Here is a 16,114-nt window from a genome sequence, read left to right as displayed (position 1 = left end):
AATGGTCGATTCTTTTTTTTTTTTTGTTTTTGCTTAAAAAAAAAAAGAAAATAAACAATCCATTTATTCATATACAATTTATATAACTAAAACGAATCTAGTGGCTAAAAAAAACCATTCTTTTAATTGAATATAATATAGAATTAGACATTTACTTAGAAATATGGAATTCCTTAATAAATATTTACTAAAATTTATATTTATTCAAATTTACTTTAAGTACTAATAAATAATCTTTTTGAAAGAAATCAATTTAATAATATATATCTAGAATAGTAGATCGAAATAAATTATATTAAATAAATTATATTAATATAATATTAATTATTATCTTGCACTTTATGTTATCAGATAAAATAAATAATAGAAATAATAAAAATTGGGTTTGATTTTCTATATTTTCTTTCTCTATTTTTGATGTTTGTATTAATTTGAATTTTGTTATAAATAACTAAAAATTGATAACTAAGATCCCATTCAATTCTTCTGCATATGTATATTTCGTTTACATTAGCCGGTTTAGCTCAGAGGTTAGAGCATCGCATTTGTAATGCGATGGTCATCGGTTCGAATCCGATAACCGGCTTTTCTCTATTTGTTTTTTACATAATTGATAATATCTTTTTTAGAAATAAAAAATTGGGAGAGTTCGATCTCTGCGGAAGAAATCAAGAAATTAACCTACTTTTTTGTATTCTTTTATATACAATAAATTCGGATATTGATAAAATTCATCTAATTCTTCTTTGTACTATAAAACTTTAGTAGATTTCGCTTCATTTAGAATTCTATAATATTTTTCATTTCGTTTAGTTTTCATTTCGATTTATAAGATTTTTCATTTTAAAAAAGGAGTTTTTATGTCACGTTACAGAGGACCTCGTTTCAAAAAAATACGTCGTCTAGGATATTTACCAGGACTTACTAGTAAAAGGCCAACAGTCAAAAACGAATTTCGAAATCAATTGCGCTTCAGTAAAAAATCTCAATATCGTATTCGTTTAGAAGAAAAACAAAAATTGCGTTTTCATTATGGTCTTACAGAACGACAATTGCTTAAATACGTTCGTATCTCCGGAAAAGCTAAAGGATCAACTGGTCAGGTTTTATTACAACTACTTGAAATGCGCTTGGATAACATACTTTTTCGATTGGGTATGGCTGCGACTATTCCTCAAGCCCGCCAATTTATAAACCATAGACATGTTTTAGTTAATGGTCGTATAGTGGATATACCAAGTTATCGTTGTAAACCTCAAGATATTATTACAGCAAAGGATGAACAAAAATCTAAAACTCTTATTCAAAATTATTTTGATTCAGCCCCCCATGAGAAATTGCCAAATCATTTGACTGTTCACCCTTTCCAATATAAAGGTTTAATTAATCAAATAATAGATAATAAATGGGTTGGTTTGAAAATAAATGAATTACTGGTTGTAGAATATTATTCTCGTCAAACTTAAACTTAACTAAAATAACAAGAGTTTTTTTTACAAGGATTTTCTGCTATTCATATATCATAGACATGGATATGCGAAAATTTTTATTCCTTGCCCACCCGTTATCCACTATTTTTTGTATTACCGAAAAATGAGGAATATAAAGTTGTCCATATCAACAAACAAATTTGAAATATGAAATAATGGTATGCATTGGGATGAGTAATATTGATGAATTTGGTAAAGATTCGGAAAGAGAGGGATTCGAACCCCCGGTAAACAAAAAGCCTACATAGCAGTTCCAATGCTACGCCTTGAACCACTCGGCCATCTCTCCTATATAATGATGCCCAGAAACCGGTTGAATGTTGAATAGTGAATCAATCCTATTTTTCATAAATGCATAAAACCTATTCAAACTATAAAAATACAAAGTAAAATTAAAAAAAAACCTCCTACAAGGTCTTAGGATAAACAAATTTGATTGATGAGTTCATTTTTACGTTATTTCGCACTGTATTATAATTATACAATTCCTTTATTTGTGGGATTGATTTCTCACACCATGATTAATTAAATTATAGAATGGATTTCTACCTATGCCTAGATCTCGGATAAATGAAAATTTTATAGATAAGACCTTTTCAATTGTAGCCAATATCTTATTACGAATAATTCCGACAACTTCAGGAGAAAAAAGGGCATTCACTTATTACAGAGATGGTGTGATTTGATTCCATTTTTTTTGACCGATTTCGGTCAAAAAAAAATGGAATGGAAAAACCCCACGCGTGTTGAAGGTGAAATTTGTAAATAAAAGGATTAATTCCTTCTGTCGTGTATCCTCGATTAATGAAGCCTTATATGCTTGAATTTTAGGTTTCTAGTATTAAGCGAAAGGTTATACCTATACTTATGGGGTTAGGTCAACCCCAAATTACTAGTACTGATAGGCAACATTGGGAAAGAAGCACTACGCTTGGGAATCAAGGACACGAAAACTTTGTATCTATCTATATCCATGGCTTATCGAGATTGGGACTAACAGGAATGGTTGGGACAATAAATATCCATCTCGTTCATATTTTGGATACCCATAGAACCATCGAAGATTATTGAGGTGACTAATTCCAGGAAATTAAGCAGCGTAGAGGACAAAGAAATTGTTGAAGTTCTTATTTTTTTTTATCAAGTACCTACATACTTAATGTTAAGAAATAATTTTTGACAGGAAGGTTGGCTAGAGATTTATTGTAAAAACACTAGCTCTGTTCAGTTGAGAATGAGAATACTGGAATATTTTTTGATTTGATGGATTTTTCTCATTACACACATAAGGGGGGAGCCGTATGAGATGAAAATCTCACGTACAGTTCTGGAGCGGAGATTCTTTGAACCGAATGACGACCGTAACGGATGTCAGCTCAATCTGAAGGAAATTATGCAGAAGCTTTACAGAATTATTATGAGGCTATGCGACTGGAAATTGATCCCTATGATCGAAGTTATATACTTTATAACATAGGCCTTATTCACACAAGTAACGGAGAACATACTAAAGCTTTGGAATATTATTTTCGGGCGCTCGAACGAAACCCATTTTTACCCCAAGCTTTTAATAATATGGCCGTGATCTGTCATTACGTGCGACTATCTCCACTATAGAAAGAAAAAAGAAAAGAACAAGCAAATCCACAAATTTTAATATAAGAAATATAGAAATATAAATAATTATAAATAAGAAAGGCTTTCTACATATATATATCGTTCAAAACAACGATTTTTATCAGCTGTAGCAAAGAAACTTCATAGAAGTAAAAATATGAAGAAATCGATATGTCTAGATACCCTCTTTTTCTATGGATAAAAGATCTAATTGATAAAGGAAGCATCGTAAGGATCAATTAACACGGTTTTCAATCGATATAATAAAAACTGCTTCCTTATCTCATGATAAATAAAGAAGTCAGGAATCCACTTATGTAATAAAAAGGATCCCCTGGTATTTTGAGCAGCGGTGTAGTATCAAATCCCAAAGATAGAAAGTATTTTCTCTTTACTTATAAGAACTTATAAGATAAGAAAGAAAAAACTTTTACCAAGATTCTATAGAAATGAATCTATCATATATTTTTGTATATGATATATAAAATCGAGATAGTTACCTTTCAGAAAATTAGAATTAGGGCGTTAATGCCAATGCTTGATTCCCTTTTCTGAAGGTAGGAGAAAAGATAAAACTAAAAAAAAAGATGAAATTCTTTGAAATTCTTTATTTATTAGTAAAAATGAAAGTTTGAAACTCATATTAATAATTTCTTTTTTTCTTTTAGTTAACTTCAAGATAATAGAACAAAAAAAGAATTGACTACTGAGCCGTATGAGTCAGGAAATTCTCAAGTACGGTTCTAAGGAAAGGAATTGACTCACCTATTTCGACCGAGGAGAACAGGCCATTCGGCAGGGAGACTCAGAAGTTGCGGAGTCTTGGTTTAATCAAGCCGCTGAATATTGGAAACAAGCTATAGCTCTCACCCCCGGTAATTATATTGCAGCACAGAATTGGTTGAAGATCACAGGGCGTTTTGAATAAGAACACTCTGTTTCTTTTTTTTCTTATATATTTATCTATCTATATAAAGATATAGATAGATAAATATATATTGTTATAAATTCTTGTTTCTTGTCCCTATCAAATTCAAAAATCATTTCTATAGGAACGACCAATCACATAATTTAAATATATCCCTTCTAATTTTGTTCGATTTTGTCTAGTATTTCATAGAAATAAACGAGATGTGGATACAGTAGATAATTTTCTCCTTTTTTCTGTTATTTAAACTAATATTCAATCAAATTAAGAAAAGAGACCTTCAAAAAAAGAAATAAAATATAGGTATATTGCCTAATAATGAATGCTAATGCCTGCTCAATTTGAAATAGAGTACATACTTATACTTTATCTAAAAAAAAAAATAAAATCTAAGGAATAGAATTAGAATAAAATCTGAATACATTTGATTAGGCTGCACGAAAAATTATTGAACTTCCATTCAGAGTTCCCAAAAAGGTCTTAGAAGATTAAAATAGGTCCGTTGAGCGCCTCACTCTTATGTCATAATAGATTCGAACACTTGCCCCGAATTGACTTCGAGATCATAATTGTTCTAGTGAAAAACTAAAGAAATGAAATTTACTAAGATATCCAATACATGAGAGATAGGAGAGAACAAAACTCAATAGAAACATCTCTAATAAGTTCACTAATTCTGTTTTATGTTGGCAGGTCTCTTTGTATGTGTTGTCTGGAAAGAGGAGGACTCAATGATTATTCGTTCACCGGAACCAGAAGTTAAAATTTTGGTAGATAGGGATCCTATAAAAACTTCTTTTGAGGAATGGGCAAAACCTGGTCATTTCTCAAGAACAATAGCTAAGGGACCAGATACTACTACTTGGATCTGGAACCTACATGCTGACGCTCATGATTTTGATAGCCATACTAATGATTTAGAGGAGATTTCCCGAAAAGTTTTTAGTGCGCATTTTGGCCAACTCTCTATCATCTTTCTTTGGCTGAGTGGCATGTATTTTCATGGTGCTCGTTTTTCCAATTATGAGGCATGGTTAAGTGATCCTACTCACATTAGGCCTAGTGCTCAGGTGGTTTGGCCAATAGTGGGTCAAGAAATATTGAATGGTGATGTAGGGGGGGGGTTCCGAGGAATACAAATAACCTCTGGTTTTTTTCAGATTTGGAGAGCATCTGGAATAACTAATGAATTACAACTCTATTGTACTGCAATTGGTGCATTGGTCTTTGCAGCCTTAATGCTTTTTGCTGGTTGGTTTCATTATCACAAAGCTGCTCCAAAATTGGCTTGGTTCCAAGATGTAGAATCTATGTTGAATCACCATTTGACAGGGCTCCTAGGGTTGGGGTCTCTTTCTTGGGCAGGACATCAAATACATGTATCTTTACCGATTAACCAATTTCTAAATGCTGCAGTAGATCCCAAAGAGATACCACTTCCTCATGAATTTATCCTAAATCGGGATCTTTTGGCTCAACTTTATCCGAGTTTTTCCGAGGGAGCAACCCCATTTTTTACCTTGAATTGGTCAAAATACGGAGAATTTCTTACTTTTCGTGGAGGATTAGATCCAGTAACTGGAGGTTTATGGCTGACCGATATTATACACCATCATTTAGCTATTGCAATTCTTTTCTTGATAGCGGGTCACATGTATAGGACCAACTGGGGTATTGGTCACAATATAAAAGACATTTTAGAGGCACATAAAGGTCCATTTACAGGCCAGGGTCATAAAGGTATATATGAGATTCTAACAACGTCATGGCATGCTCAATTATCTATTAATCTAGCTATGTTAGGCTCTTTGACCATTGTTGTAGCTCACCATATGTATTCTATGCCTCCTTATCCATACCTAGCTACTGACTATGGTACACAACTGTCATTGTTTACACATCACATGTGGATTGGTGGATTTCTCATAGTCGGTGCTGCTGCGCATGCAGCGATTTTTATGGTAAGAGATTATGATCCGACTATTCGATACAACGATCTATTAGATCGTGTCCTTAGACATCGTGATTCAATCATATCACATCTTAACTGGGTATGTATCTTTTTAGGTTTTCACAGTTTTGGTTTGTATATTCATAATGATACCATGAGCGCATTAGGGCGCCCTCAAGATATGTTTTCAGATACTGCTATACAATTACAGCCGATCTTTGCTCAATGGATACAAAATACCCACGCTTTAGCACCTGGCACAACAGCCCCAGGTGCAGCAACAAGTACCAGTTTGACTTGGGGAGGTGAAAATTTAGTAGCAGTGGGCGGTAAAGTTGCTTTGTTACCTATTCCTTTAGGAACTGCGGATTTTTTGGTCCATCATATTCATGCATTTACAATTCATGTAACAGTATTGATACTCTTAAAGGGTGTTCTATTTGCTCGTAGTTCACGATTGATACCGGATAAAGCAAATCTAGGTTTTCGTTTCCCTTGTGATGGACCTGGAAGAGGGGGGACATGCCAAGTATCCGCTTGGGATCATGTCTTCTTAGGACTATTTTGGATGTACAATTCAATTTCCGTAGTTATATTCCATTTCAGTTGGAAAATGCAGTCAGATGTTTGGGGTAGTATAAGTGATCAAGGGATAGTAACTCATATCACAGGAGGAAATTTTGCGCAGAGTTCCATTACCATTAATGGGTGGCTTCGTGATTTCTTATGGGCGCAGGCATCCCAGGTAATTCAGTCTTATGGTTCTTCATTATCTGCATATGGTCTTTTTTTCTTGGGTGCACATTTTGTATGGGCTTTTAGTTTAATGTTTCTATTCAGCGGGCGTGGTTATTGGCAAGAACTTATTGAATCCATTGTTTGGGCTCATAATAAATTAAAAGTTGCTCCTGCTACTCAGCCCAGAGCCTTGAGCATTGTACAAGGACGTGCTGTAGGAGTAACACATTACCTTCTAGGTGGAATTGCCACAACATGGGCATTCTTCTTAGCAAGAATTATTGCAGTAGGATAATAGCTAGGAGGATTTGAAAATCATTATGGCATTAAGATTTCCAAGCTTTAGTCAAGGCTTAGCTCAAGACCCCACTACTCGTCGTATTTGGTTTGGTATTGCTACCGCACATGACTTCGAAAGTCATGATGATATTACTGAGGAACGTCTTTATCAGAATATTTTTGCTTCTCATTTCGGGCAATTAGCAATCATTTTTCTGTGGACTTCCGGGAATCTCTTTCATGTAGCTTGGCAAGGTAATTTTGAGACATGGGTACAGGATCCTTTACATGTAAGACCTATTGCTCATGCAATTTGGGATCCTCATTTTGGTCAACCAGCTGTAGAAGCTTTTACTCGAGGGGGTGCTCTAGGTCCTGTTAATATAGCCTATTCTGGTGTTTATCAGTGGTGGTATACAATCGGTTTACGTACTAATGGGGATCTTTATACTGGAGCTATTTTTCTATTAATACTTTCTATTATATCTTTAATAGCAGGTTGGTTACACCTACAACCAAAATGGAAACCGAGTGTTTCGTGGTTTAAAAATGCCGAATCCCGCCTCAATCATCATTTGTCAGGACTATTCGGAGTAAGTTCCTTGGCTTGGACAGGGCATTTAGTTCATGTTGCTATTCCGGGGTCCAGGGGGGAATCCGTTCGATGGAACAATTTATTAGATATCTTGCCGCACCCCGAGGGATTAGGTCCATTTTTTACAGGTCAGTGGAATCTTTATGCTCAAAACCCAGATTCCAATAATCATATATTTGGTACCCCTCAAGGAGCAGGAACTGCTATTCTAACACTTCTCGGAGGATTTCATCCGCAAACTCAAAGTTTATGGTTAACTGATATTGCACACCATCATTTGGCTATTGCGTTTATTTTTCTAGTTGCTGGCCATATGTATAGAACTAATTTCGGGATTGGTCACAGTATTAAAGATCTTTTAGAAGCACATACTCCTCCGGGGGGTAGATTGGGGCGTGGGCATAAGGGTCTTTATGATACAATCAATAATTCAATTCATTTTCAATTAGGTCTTGCTCTAGCCTCTTTAGGGGTTATTACTTCCTTGGTAGCACAACACATGTACTCTTTACCTGCTTATGCGTTTATAGCGCAAGACTTTACTACTCAAGCTGCCTTATATACTCATCATCAATATATAGCAGGCTTCATTATGACAGGGGCTTTTGCTCATGGAGCTATCTTTTTTATTAGAGATTATAATCCAGAGCAGAATCAAGATAATGTCTTGGCAAGAATGTTAGACCATAAAGAAGCTATCATATCCCACTTAAGTTGGGCTAGCCTCTTTCTGGGGTTCCATACTCTGGGACTTTATGTCCATAACGATGTCATGCTTGCTTTTGGTACTCCGGAGAAACAAATTTTGATTGAACCTATATTTGCCCAATGGATACAATCTGCTCATGGTAAAACTTCCTATGGGTTCGATATACTTTTATCTTCAACGAACAGTCCGGCGTTCAATGCGGGACGAAGCATATGGTTGCCTGGTTGGTTAAACGCTGTAAATGAGAATAGTAATTCTCTATTCTTAACAATAGGGCCTGGAGACTTCTTGGTTCATCATGCTATTGCTCTTGGTTTACATACAACTACTTTGATTTTAGTAAAAGGTGCTTTGGATGCGCGTGGTTCTAAGTTAATGCCTGATAAAAAAGATTTTGGTTATAGTTTTCCTTGTGATGGCCCGGGACGAGGCGGAACTTGTGATATTTCCGCTTGGGACGCATTTTATTTGGCAGTTTTCTGGATGTTAAATACCATTGGATGGGTTACTTTTTATTGGCATTGGAAACACATTACACTATGGCAGGGTAATATTTCACAGTTTAATGAATCTTCTACCTATTTGATGGGATGGTTAAGAGATTATCTATGGTTGAACTCTTCACAACTTATCAATGGATATAACCCTTTTGGTATGAATAGTTTATCAGTCTGGGCATGGATGTTCTTGTTTGGACATCTTGTTTGGGCTACTGGATTTATGTTCTTAATTTCTTGGCGCGGATATTGGCAGGAATTGATTGAAACTTTGGCATGGGCTCATGAACGTACACCTTTGGCTAATTTGATTCGATGGAGAGATAAACCAGTGGCTCTTTCCATTGTGCAAGCAAGATTGGTTGGACTAGCCCACTTTTCCGTAGGTTATATATTTACTTATGCAGCCTTCTTAATTGCCTCTACATCGGGCAAATTCGGTTAATTGAATTCTTTATTATATATATCTGGCAAGAATCTCATTTCCTTCTATAGGGAAGAGAAGCCACTTATACATCTAGGATCCGACTTCTATCATTGATGCTAATAGCAAATTAACCATTATGGCAAGGAAAAGTGTTATTCAGAGGGAAAAGAAGAGACAAAAATTGGAACAGAAATATCATTTGATTCGCCGATCCTCAAAAAAAGAAATAAGCAAAGTTCCGTCGTTAAGTGAGAAATGGGAAATTCATGGAAAATTAGAATCACTACCGCGTAATAGTGCACCTATACGTCTTCATCGACGTTGTTTTTCGACCGGAAGACCGAGAGCTAATTATCGAGACTTTGGATTATCTGGACACATACTTCGGGAAATGGTTCATGCATGTTTCTTGCCGGGTGCAACAAGATCCAGTTGGTAAGGATTTCCAATTATCTTCATTTTTTTCATTTTATTATCAGCGATCATAGGAGGGTCCCTTTACCGTTATGTATAAATGGTTTATTCTATTTATATAGATATGGTAAAGGGACGCATTCCATCTTTGTTTTTGTTCATTAGTTATCAATTCTTTTCTTTATCGCGGAGTAGAGCAACTTGGTAGCTCGCAAGGCTCATAACCTTGAGGTTACGGGTTCAAATCCCGTCTCCGCAACTTTTTGAATTTGATAAAAAAACAAGGTTTCAAGAAGAAGGGCATTATACGCAGTAAATTCTATGGCATTTTTCATACTATGACTATTAAATACATAGGGCGGATAGCGGGAATCGAACCCGCGTCTTCTCCTTGGCAAAGAGAAATTTTACCATTCGACTATATCCGCGTTTTCATTGTACTTGATATGCGATTCTATTTATACAGAGATGGGCCTGATATTCTATATAGGGATATAGGGATAATGAAAAAGAAATTTAGATAATAGATATTGTCTCCCAAATAAAATATTTTCTATTACTATTCATTTTTATCAAGAATTCCCATTTCTATTATTACATTTCTATTATTATATATGGTTTTTTTCTATATATCTATATAATTGAATTGAAATTATCATTCTATCGAATATTTTGATTTACTTTTTTCTTAAAAAAGTAAGTTCCTATTAATAAAAAATTATATTTATCTATATAGAGATACAGATAGATATTCTATATTATTAAATACTAGACGACGTATAAATAGATTTATAGTATTTCATTTGAATATTCTATTCATATCATATTAATATGAATAGAATATTCAAATGAAATTCAAATTTTTATAGTTCATTTTTTCTATTTTATTTCTTTTAGTTTCACAATGTACCACCATATAAGTATAAGATATAAGATTTTTCCAATAGAAGAAGTTTACTCCCCCTTAGAATGTAATGTGTTATAGTTTTCTTTTTTTTTTTTAGGAACTGATCTATTCCCTTTATGGCTGACAATCCGAAAGAATTCTGAGGGAGGGGTCATTTCATTTTTAATCTAGAATAAAAAGAACTTCAAGAAATGAGAGAATTAAGAATACCCACTAGAAACACTAATCCAATCCATAATGATGTACCGGAAAATAGAACATTTTTGTTATTTGACCAACCTTCAGGAGAAGCAAATACAACAGGTACACTAATCAATAAAATAAATGAAATAGCAATTAATGCAAAAACAGCTAATTGGAAAGCAATAGTCATGTTTCTAATCCTCCAATTTACCAACAAAAGAACTTTACCATTTGATCCCTCAACCCCTGGATGCCTTTCTTAATATTCATTGAAAAAAAAATTTGTAAATGGAAAAACGCAGAAGGGTTTTATCATGAATTCATTGATTTTGTTTATTATCAACCCTTTTGAGGCTTGGATCGAGGATAGTTTTTTTACTTCACAAAAAGGCATGCTGGATTTTGTACCTATATACATACCGATAGAAAACTAAACCAATAAATTCACATTGAATATCTTTCCTATGGGTCGATAAAAGGGTATCAATTCAAATACTCATGGTCTACTCAGTGGAATAAAGATAAAAAAATATATATATTAGCTTTTGGAGAGATGGCTGAGTGGTTGATAGCCCCGGTCTTGAAAACCGGTATAGTTTGAAACAAAGAATTATCGAGGGTTCGAATCCCTCTCTCTCCTTTTTCTCGATGAATAGATTTGTTTATTTTCTTAGTTTCTATCGAATCTTTTTTTCGGACTGGGCTATATATCCTCAACATCCCGAAAAAAAGATTCGATAGAAACTAAGAAAATAGGAAAATAAATTCTTCTTTACGACTCGCTCTACTCAACCAAATATTTATAGTAAAAAAAAGGGATTTCTACTTCATTGGATCTCACGTCTCAATTAAGAGGAGTCATGGAAAGAACAGGTTCAAAATCGCGATCAATTCCTTTTTCAAATCCTGCGGCAGCTGCGCGAGCTCTTCCCGCGTGCCATAAATGGCCTACAAATAGAAAGAATCCTAGAACAAAATGAGAAGTAGCTAACCAACTTCTAGGAGAAACATAATTGACTGCATTAATCTCTGTAGCTACGCCACCCACGGAATTTAATGAACCTAAAGGAGCATGAGTCATATATTCCGCAGAACGACGTTCTTGCCAAGGCTGTATATCTTTTTTCAGTCTACTCAAGTCTAAACCATTAGGACCCCTTAGAGGTTCTAACCAAGGAGCACGCAAATCCCAAAAACGCATAGTTTCTCCGCCAAAAATAACTTCTCCAGTCGGGGAACGCATTAGATATTTACCTAAACCTGTAGGTCCTTGAGCAGATCCTACATTAGCCCCAAGACGTTGGTCTCTAACTAGAAAAGTAAATGCTTGAGCTTGAGAAGCTTCTGGACCAGTGGGCCCATAAAACTCACTAGGATAAGCGGTATTATTAAACCAGACAAAGCAACAAGCAATAAAACCAAAAACAGATAAAGCACCTAAACTATAAGATAAGTAAGCTTCTCCAGACCATACAAGTGCACGCCGAGCCCATGCAAAGGGTTTGGTTAAGATATGCCAGATTCCACCAAGTATACAAATGGAACCCAACCATACATGCCCTCCAATAATATCTTCCAAATCGTCCACACTAACAATCCACCCTTCGCCCCCAAAAGGCGATTTTAATAAATATCCAAATAGAATACTTGGACTAAGGGTCAAATTGGTTATTTTTCTTACATCTCCCCCCCCCGGAGCCCATGTATCATATATACCTCCAAAATAAAGAGCCTTGAATACTAGAAGAAAAGCACCTATACCTAACAAGATTAAGTGAATACCCAAAATTGTAGTCATTTTATTTCTATCTTTCCATACATAACCGAAGAACGGAAAAGATTCTTCAAGAGTCTCAGGTCCCAGAAGTGCATGATAAATACCGCCAAAGCCCAATACTGCAGAGGAAATTAAGTGAAGTACTCCAGACACAAAGTATGGAAAAGTGTCTATAACTTCCCCCCCAGGACCTACTCCCCAACCTAGAGTAGCTAGGTGGGGAAGCAAAATTAAACCTTGTTCATACATGGGCTTCTCGGGTACGAAATGAGCCACTTCAAAAAGGTTCATTGCTCCGGCCCAGAATACTATTAATCCAGCATGGGCTACATGGGCCCCTAATAGTTTACCAGATAAATTGATAAGTCGGGCATTCCCGGCCCACCAAGCGAAACCGGTAGTTTCCTGGTCACGACCAGTTAAAGCTAAAGTTCCATTAAAGAGCGTTTCCACGTGGTAGAACCTCCTCAGGGAATATAAGGTTTTCATGAGGCTGATCTTGAGCTGCCATCCACGCACGAATACCTTCGTTTAAGAGAATATTTTTTGTGTAGAAAGTCTCAAATTCAGGATCTTCCGCTGCGCGGATTTCTTGAGAAACGAAGTCATAAGCACGTAGGTTCAGGGCCAAACCGACTACCCCAAGAGCACTCATCCATAAACCAGTTACTGGTACAAATAACATAAAGAAATGTAACCAACGTTTATTGGAAAAAGCAACCCCAAAGATTTGGGACCAAAAGCGATTAGCAGTAACCATTGAATAAGTTTCTTCAGCTTGGGTTGGGTTAAAAGCACGGAATGTATTTGCGCCATCACCATCTTCAAATAAAGTATTTTCTACGGTTGCACCATGAATAGCGCATAGTAGTGCAGCGCCCAATACACCAGCAACTCCCATCATATGAAATGGGTTTAATGTCCAATTATGAAATCCTTGGAAAAAGAGGATGAATCGAAATATAGCTGCTACACCAAAACTTGGAGCAAAGAACCAACCAGACTGACCCAGTGGATAAATAAGGAATACAGAAACAAAAACAGCAATTGGACCTGAGAATGCGATTGCATTATAAGGTCGCAATTGAACAGATCGAGCAAGTTCAAATTGACGTAACATGAAACCTATTAATCCGAAAGCACCGTGGAGAGCAACAAAAGTCCACAGACCGCCTAACTGACACCAACGGGTAAAATCTCCCTGTGCTTCAGGACCCCACAGTAACAACAAAGAGTGTGCTAAACTATTAGCGGGAGTGGAAACTGCAGCGGTTAAGAAGTTGCAGCCTTCTAAATAAGAACTTGCCAAGCCGTGAGTATACCATGAAGTTACAAAGGTCGTACCTGTAAACCAACCCCCCAAGGCGAAATAGGCGCAAGGAAAGAGTAATAGACCGGACCAACCCACAAAAACGAAACGGTCCCTCCGCAACCAGTCATCCATAATATCAAATAAATCATTTTCATCTTTGGTAAATTTACCAAGAGCTATAGTCATAGCGATCCTCCTATTCAACTACTTCAACCATTTCCCAACACCTCATAGAGCATTTTCAGAGATGGGACGGACCTTGATCATTTATCTCTATTCATTTCTCTCTCTATATATATATAGAATATATAAGTATACTTTCCCTTGTTTTCTAATCGGTTTCGAATAAAAAATCATTTATGGGTCTATTGATATCTAGGGCAAATCCATGAACTCGATGTGGTTATTCCTTATCTATTCTTAAAAATCTTCCAAGTCATCAATCATAAAATCTGCTATGACTCCAAAATCCGATAGAAATTTTTTTTTCAGAACTGTTCAAGAAACAAATGATCCCCTGTTTCACTTCTTATACCTAGCGGATCTTCAGACATATTTCTCTCCTTTCATCAAAGAAACTTATTCTTGAAGTTTGGTTGTGAATTGACTTCTATTTTGTCTAGGAAACTACTGTAGGATCATAGGTTTTCTAAATTTCTATTTCATTTACAGTTTTTTCTTTAGTATTTCATTTTTTTTTATAAATACTATAATAAAAAGAAAAAACTGTAAATGAAAGTTTTTGTCTCATATATATGAATTGCTGGAAAAATATCGTACACATCGATATGAAAAGAAACTATTTGATATGTGAAGACATAATTTAATGTATTTTTCTATTATTTCTATAAGATTCTATCTAATCTTATAGAAATAATAGAAATTTATGGAAAAAAATATGTTTCATTTTAATTTTAAAAAAACTTGTTTGGTGGAACTTGAAATTCGTATTAAGGCCCTTCTGAGTAAAGAAAAGGCATAACCTTTTTTCTTAGTTCAGAAACAAGAAGATTTCATTGGAAATATTCAGAGATTCTTAGGGAGTCTAAACGAAAAAAGTCTTAAAAAGAAAAAAAATTGTTCGAATTGAATCTTTATCAAATTTGAATATCAGAATAGTAGATATAAATATAATTCAACGGGTTAGGTCCACTTACTTTTTTTTATTTTTCCATTATTGAATTTTACACTTTTTCTTTTTTATTACAAATAGAAACTTTTTCAAAATATCAAGAATCTTTTTATTCTTCCTTCAAATAGAAAGACTATTGCTTTTGAAAAAAAAAGTAAAAAGCCCCTTATCGGATTTGAACCGATGACTTACGCCTTACCATGGCGTTACTCTACCACTGAGTTAAAAGGGCCCTTTTTCTTTCTTTCAATTTCTAAATAAGGAACTAGCATGACTAGTACATATATTTGTTACTGTGTATACTTATTCTATAAATTTATATAAATTATTTCTATAAATTTATATAAATTATATAAATTAAATGATATAAATGGGATTAGAATACTTGTACATCAATATCTATTATTTGTATAATGACTCATCAAAGAACAAAAAATTGGATTTACCTAGTGAATAGAATATAGTTAAAAAAAAGAATTGATTAAGATTGGATTTGATCCATATCAAATATATTATTTCAAAATGGATTCTTGAAGTCATTCTAATCATAACACTAAATTCTTTTTATTGATACATAAATGTACTCACAAAATAAAATATTTCATCGAAACATTGATAAAATCGAATCATTGATAAAATGGATTCAATATGTTCTGTCCCTAAACCAAATTTTTATTTTTTTATTGAAAAATTCTATTTTCCAAAGTTTTTTTTCTTAGTATTAGATATAAATCTACCTATCGAATCTTAGTATTAGTAATAAATGATAGAAATGAAGTTTTAACCTCTCGTCCTTTGCAACAAACGAATCATTCCTGTGAAGAATTTTCTCTTTATTGGAACATTACTTCTTTTTTTTTCTTATTATGACTGGAATAAAAAAATTTAGAAATATAAATGATTAATAAAAAATTTCTATGGAATTATGAAAGAACGAAAAATATTTTTTTTTATCGAATCATATCATTATATTGACAATTGCAAAAAACTGTTCATACTATGAACGTAGTATAATGGCGGTCGGGCAAGTATGCCCCCATCGTCTAGTGGTTCAGGACATCTCTCTTTCAAGGAGGCAGCGGGGATTCGACTTCCCCTGGGGGTAGGGTGTTACGAAAGGAAGTTGATCAAAAATTTTCAATAAAAACTGAAATGTAT

The 16,114-nt window shown here is 34.5% G+C and overlaps 3 non-coding genes across 3 annotated transcripts; 1 reads left to right on the top strand and 2 right to left on the bottom strand.

Moving 5' to 3' along the window:
- Positions 1–513: 513 nt before the first annotated feature.
- TRNAT-UGU (transfer RNA threonine (anticodon UGU)) lies at positions 514–586 on the top strand. Its single transcript has one exon. It is a non-coding gene; the product is annotated as a tRNA-Thr (tRNA).
- A 1,105-nt stretch (positions 587–1,691) lies between these two features.
- TRNAS-GGA (transfer RNA serine (anticodon GGA)) lies at positions 1,692–1,779 on the bottom strand. The gene has a single exon. It is a non-coding gene; the product is annotated as a tRNA-Ser (tRNA).
- A 13,337-nt stretch (positions 1,780–15,116) lies between these two features.
- Positions 15,117–15,188, bottom strand: TRNAT-GGU (transfer RNA threonine (anticodon GGU)). Its single transcript has one exon. It is a non-coding gene; the product is annotated as a tRNA-Thr (tRNA).
- Between the last annotated feature and the right edge of the window lie 926 nt (positions 15,189–16,114).

Source organism: Vigna unguiculata, unplaced genomic scaffold (assembly GCF_037176805.1).
Source record: "Vigna unguiculata cultivar grain cowpea cultivar isolate G323 ecotype 2 unplaced genomic scaffold, ASM3717680v1 ptg000263l, whole genome shotgun sequence".
Lineage (NCBI taxonomy): Eukaryota > Viridiplantae > Streptophyta > Magnoliopsida > Fabales > Fabaceae > Vigna > Vigna unguiculata.
Note: the sequence above shows the minus strand (reverse complement) of the source record. Positions and strands in the feature narration are given on the sequence as shown.